Source organism: Neovison vison, chromosome 12 (genome assembly GCF_020171115.1).
Source record: "Neovison vison isolate M4711 chromosome 12, ASM_NN_V1, whole genome shotgun sequence".
Taxonomy (NCBI): Eukaryota; Metazoa; Chordata; class Mammalia; order Carnivora; family Mustelidae; genus Neogale; species Neogale vison.
Genome location: NC_058102.1, coordinates 15,019,860 through 15,026,013, shown reverse-complemented (window position 1 = coordinate 15,026,013; position 6,154 = coordinate 15,019,860).

Below are 6,154 nucleotides of genomic sequence, written 5' to 3'. Positions count from 1 at the left end.
TCACACTGGGCCCATACTTCCAACTGCCAATGAATGTCCGGTGCCCCCATTAGATGTGGCAGATATTGTAACGTTTGCCTCTGGACTTAACCAAGCCTGTTTTACCATCTACACTACTTGTCTGATGCTGATAGACTTTTGAGTTTGCAACGCCTCAGTTAACTAGTATCATAAATGTGACTTCAGGATATGGTATAACTTTTAGTGGTTATGATTTATAGCTATCATCTTTATGCCAATGATATTTTGAAATATATGCATTTATTTGTTCAAAAATGCAAGTTGCTATGTGCAATGCACTGGGCAGAGTATTTATGGTGATACGTAGATGAGTTTTGCTCTCAAGAAGTCCTCAGTCCAAGAAGAGAGATATAATATGTGCAAAAACTATACAAAAATGTCCCAAAATGTCAATTTCCAGGGAAGGAGAAAAGAAAGATTTATTTCTCCTGAGAAGATAAAATAAAGCTTCATGAAGGAGGAAGTATTTATGCTGGTCTGTGAAGATTTGGTATGATTCAGGGCTGTAAAAATTGCAGAGATGGACTAGGAAGGGGAAACGGCCCGAGCAAAGGCATGGAGGTATTCAAGTATTCAGTATGTACAAGGAATGACCAATAATTAAGTTTGATGGGAGCATAGGATTCATGAATGAGAATGGTAGGAAATTAAAAAAAAAAAAAAAAAAACCTGGATGAGACCAAAGCATGAAGGTTTGTGAAGCACCTGAGAGAGTTTAAACTTTCTGTGGACAATGGGGATCCACTGAGAGATTTGGAGCAAGAGAGAGCCAGGCTCAGAGCTATGATTCAGAGGGTAGAACTCAGAAATGCTACAGAATACAAAGAGAGAGACCAGAGATTACTGTAATTTTCTAAATCAAAGGTGATAGGTATCAAAACCAAGGTCATAGCCATTAGAACAACAAGGGGCATATTAAGGATGTAAAGTCTCTGACATTTTATGAGCATTGGTTGCTGGGGGCCAAGAAACAACTTGAACTGAATGCTTCAGAGAAGTAAGGGCATAAGTGAAGGGTTACGGAGTGGGAAGTATAGACAACTGTGTAGAAGGTGGTAACAAAGGCAGGAGTGGGGAGAGCATGGTAGAAGAGATGACTTCAGAATAGGGGGGCTTGAGCATGTTCGTATTATACTTTGTATTCTAAGGAGAATACAGTATTAGGCAGTGCTTTGAGGGGCAAGAAAGACAGGAATAAATGAGGCAGGGCCTCCTAGGAAGGAGGAGGTGGGATCAGAGCACAGGAGGGGGAACTACCCCTGACCAGGGAGAGTCATCTGTTTGTTTTTTTTTTAAAGATTTTATTTATTTATTTGACAGACAGAGATCACAAGTAGCCAGAGAGGCAGGCGGGGTGGGGGGGGCAGGAAGCAGGCTCCCTGCAGAGCAGGGAGCCCGATGTGGGGCTCAGGATCATGACCTAAGCTGAAAGCAGAGGTTTTAACCCACTGAGCCACTCAGGTGCCCCTGGGGAGAGCCATCTTTACCTGAATATGCCACTGTCAGCCTCAGGACCTTGTTTAATAGGTAGGACACCTTGACCATTTATATCCACTGAATGGAACATCACTGGGCAGTGCCAGCCCAGGAGGTCCCCTCTGGGCTTCTGGTAACACTAGCTTCTTTCTTAGCTTCTGGTTATCCTTTTGAATCCATCACCTGAAAAGTGACTTACAACCAAAAGGTTTTATACCCCAGATAACACTATACCCTGGTCCTTCCCTGCAACAGATTCAACTTACTAACCACAACACACTCTTATGTCTCTTCCCATGCCATGCTTTCCATTTTCTTTTTCCTTTTATTCTCTCTTCTTCATCCATGAAGACAATGATAATGACTAAATGTTGCAGAGAGAGTATTTACTCTCTGCAAAGTGTTTTCTCACTGGATTCCTCTAACAGTCTTATGGGGTAGGTAGAATTATTAAACCCATTCTACAGATAAGGAAACTGAAACCCAGGGAAGTGAAGTATCTTGTGCAAGCATTGACAGGCAATAAACAGCAGAGCTGAGATGTGAGTCTAAGGTTCCTGACGGAAAGTTCAGAGTTCATGCTGGAAGGAGTTAAGCCATTCAAGTATTGCATCTAAACTATCAGTTTTGAGATTTCAGGAATTTACAGTTAAGCAGTTTGGGTTTGATGTGTATGTCAGTTACCTACTGCCACTATAAGGTTGTGTAACAAACAACCATGAAACCTCGGTGATCTATAACAATAAACACTTATTAGTTCCTCATGGTCCATGTATTCCAGACTGGGCTGATCTTGGCTGGGCTTACCTGTGCCTGTGATCAGTTGTATTTGGGATTATCAGTTCAGCTGACTTACTTATGCTTACTCACAGGTAAAGGAGTTGGCTTGTTGAGGCCAGGATGACCCCAAATGACATGACTGGGTCTAAGCTCTGGTCAATGTCTTTCTTCTCTCAGGGAGGCCAGATATGATTTATGGTGATGGCAGAGGAAGTAGAAGCCTGCTAGTGCTTTTTCAACTTACTGTTATATCACATTTACTTACAGTCTTTTGGCCAAAGTAAGTCACCCATCTAGTTCAGGTTCTAGGTGAATCTTTACTTAGAAGATTTGGATAAGGTCATGGCAAAAGACATGGATATAGAGAGGGCTGACCCCTAATGCAGTCAGCCTATCATTTGGAGATGAACGTCTAAATTGGGATCTTCTTACTTTAACAGATTGACTATTCCATTAAAATACAGCTAGAAGGCAATGGTTTTTGGCTTCAGTGACTGCCCATGGCACTTAGAGTAAAAACCCAAACTCCTCCCCATGACTACCAGGCCCCACATTAGCGGGAGACCCTAACAACTTCTTCAAACTCAACTCTGACTACTCTCTCCAGCTCTCCCCTTTCTCCAGCCACACAGGCCATCTTAGTACCTCCAGCAGGTCCAACTTCCCTCTCTCAGGACTTGGCAGATGCTGTTTGCCTTACCCAGACCGCTTCCCCATCCCTACTCTTCACCTTTTGTTTGGCTGCATCCTCCTCATCCTTTAGAAGTAGGATTCAATGTCGCCTCCTCAGAGGGGTCTCCCTGGAACTCCTGACCCAAAGTTTTGTCTCTATCTCAACTTCCTATTTGGACTCCTACTTAATCCTCATCACCTTTTGCAGTAATATTCTTTATCTGTTTGCCTGTTTTGTCCACTGGAATGTAAGGTCCAGGAAAAGAGGAATCATAGCTGTATTGTATTGTATTTTGCATTGTATCCCTGCACCCCACACAGCATTTGACACATAGTGCATACTCAATTCACATATGAATGAATGAATGAATGAATGAACAATCTGGGACAGAGTGTTTTCTCGCAAGTAAACTAAAAGTAGAGCTCTCTGGATTTGGAATTCTTGGTCTGGCATCCTCAGAGATATCCCCATGACCCTAGAATTTCTAGATGTTTGGCTTATTGGTAAGAACAACATCACAGAATGTTCTTCTTGCTTGGAGAGGGGTGGGCGGTAGAAGCAGAGCAAGACCAGGGAAGCCCTCCCAAAGCCTTGGGAGAGCCATGGACTCTGTGATGGGGGAGGAGCAAGTGTCACAGACCATTAGAGATGGAGTCAGGGAATTGGGGCTCTAGAATTTCTCTGCCATTGTCTTGCTGTGTATCCTTGGGCAAGTTCCTGGAATCTGTGTGCCTCAGTTTCCTCATCTGTGAAAGAGGATAATGATTTCCAGCTTACAGGATTGTTGTGAGGGTGAAATGTCCATGGCATGAACACATCTCTCAGAAGACCCAGTGCAGGGCTAGTTCAATAAAGATGGGCTCCCCATTATTTCCTCTTTCCCAAACTGGATGCAGGTGCTTGTCTTTCCCATACTCCTCTGGAGTGCTCATCACTCTAGGCCATTCCTAGCAGCACAGAGTTGCCAGATACTCTCATTTCAGACCAGGGGTCTGTATCTAATGCCAAGGGTTGAAATCATCTCTGAACAAGAGTAGGTTGCTACTCAGCATCATCCCTAAGCCAATGGCCAGAGCAGGAAATGGTGCAGACATTGGCAAACTGGAAAACAAGGCCTTCAACATTGCCTAACTCATCACTCCACGTTCAACAAGCTGGTGGGGGAAAGAGTTTAGTGTATTGGGCACTCGCTGGGGCCTGACCCTCTGCCAGGCACTTTCACAAACATTTCCTAACGGAGGTCTCACAATAATCATAGTATTATCCCCATTTTACAGATCAAGAAACGGAGGCTCAGGGCCATGAAGTGTCCTTCCTCAGTGTCTGACTTAACAAATGAACAACTGGCACTGAGTGTATAAGTCAAATGTTGTAAGTGATGAAGGAAGGGAGGCTTCTTTGTTATGAGGAATTTACAGTGGAATTCCTACTTATGCATCATCTTTGATGATGTGATGATGTGTGTCGTGGCCGGCGTGACAAATCGACCAGGAACGTGAGAGTAAGAGGATGGTGAAAAGAAATTAAGAGACAAAGAGATGGGGGCAGGAGGAGCACCGAGGAGGATGTCCAACTGTTCTAAGTTTATTCAAAGCACTAAGGCCATATATATAGTGATAGGAGAAGCAATACACCTGTGTCTAGTTAAACAGTCACGAGTTCCCATAATAAGTTTCCCATTTAACTATAAGCAGACCTCGTGACGCCAAATGGTTGATGCTAGTACAATTGTTCTGTATTGATATAGCAAACCTGAAAGTAATTTATGAGCAGCACTAGGGCAGCAAGGACCAGCAATGAACTTTTGACCCCAACCGAATTGTTCTCATTTGTTTAGCAAGCGTGTGGGAAGTCACGTAGGCAAGCACACAACACACAGCTTTCTCAGTGCTACTCAGCTTTTCCCGTCCTACACCTTTTGTTAGGTTATTCGGACTTTAAAGGAGGTAAAATTCAGGGCCTGGTTTGGTCCTCGTCCCAAGCCTTATTGCGGCCTCCCACAGATGTGGTTCCATGCTTCATGTTTCTTCATTTTGTTCTTTGCCTTCACAAATGAATATGATTGGCCAGATCATATCAGTAAGTGTCCATCTCAACTTAAAAATTGACAGAATGTCTGCTCCCTGTTCTCCCTCTTGGTTCTTAACAGCGTTACATTTCTGAGAGCTATATCTCTTAGTACTAATCTCAATGTTAGCAATTTTCTATTTTCCACTCATTTTTATAGAACAATGAAGGGAAAATAAAATAAAATAGCTAACATTCATTAAGTGCGTACTATTTTGTGCAGTACCCATAAAAAATGTGTGGTGCATTCTCAGTCGTGTATGCTGCATAATCAAGTATTTTCCTGAAAAGAGAGAAATTCTGTTTTGATTAGGCATGGATGAGAACCCAATCCTCCACTTGGGAATTTACATGTCTGATGCTTAAAGGAATTTTCCACGGACAGGTTCTGTTTCCCTACTTCTTAAACCTTGTTTCTCCCCCTCCACCCACTTTCCTCTAGAGCTAGGCTCTGTGGGACACTTTGATAGCACTGTGCCTTCTCTAGCCCTGCACCTTCAGTTTACAGCGATGGTTAAGTGTCACAGTGGGTTCTAGAAGTGCTCTGGAAACCACTTCCTCAACGGGTGGCAAGCAATAGCCAAACAAACACATCACTGACTGTGAACAGCATAAACATCCCACTAGATCCAAACCAAATGGTTCCTCTTAGCCCAGATCTCCAAAATGCCCATGACCACTTCCATGCCACTGGACATGAAGAAAACTAGGAAGGAGAGGAAGTATTATTGAAAAATCTTTCTTAGGCAAATGAATTATTCATTCATTCATTTATATGCAGTCCTGTTGCTAGGGCCCCATCCAGAGCCTTAGAAGAAACCAGTACAAGTGAGCCTATGCAACTGAAGCCTCAGGAACTTCATGGCAATCCACCTGTGCTGCCACAGCTAATCTGCAGTCAGCCAACTACCCTGACATCTGTATGTCACGGGCAATGGGCATTGCAGAGTAGGGGTGGTGGCAAGCACGGGTCACTAATAGATGTAAGTGATGATGACGTGGTACAAGGGTCAGCAAACTATGGCCCACAGGCTAAGTCAGGCCCACTGTCTGTGTTTGCAAATAGAGTTTTATTTGAACACAGCAGCCCTCACTCATTTACATGTTGTCTGCGGTGGGTTTTGTGCTGCAAGGGCA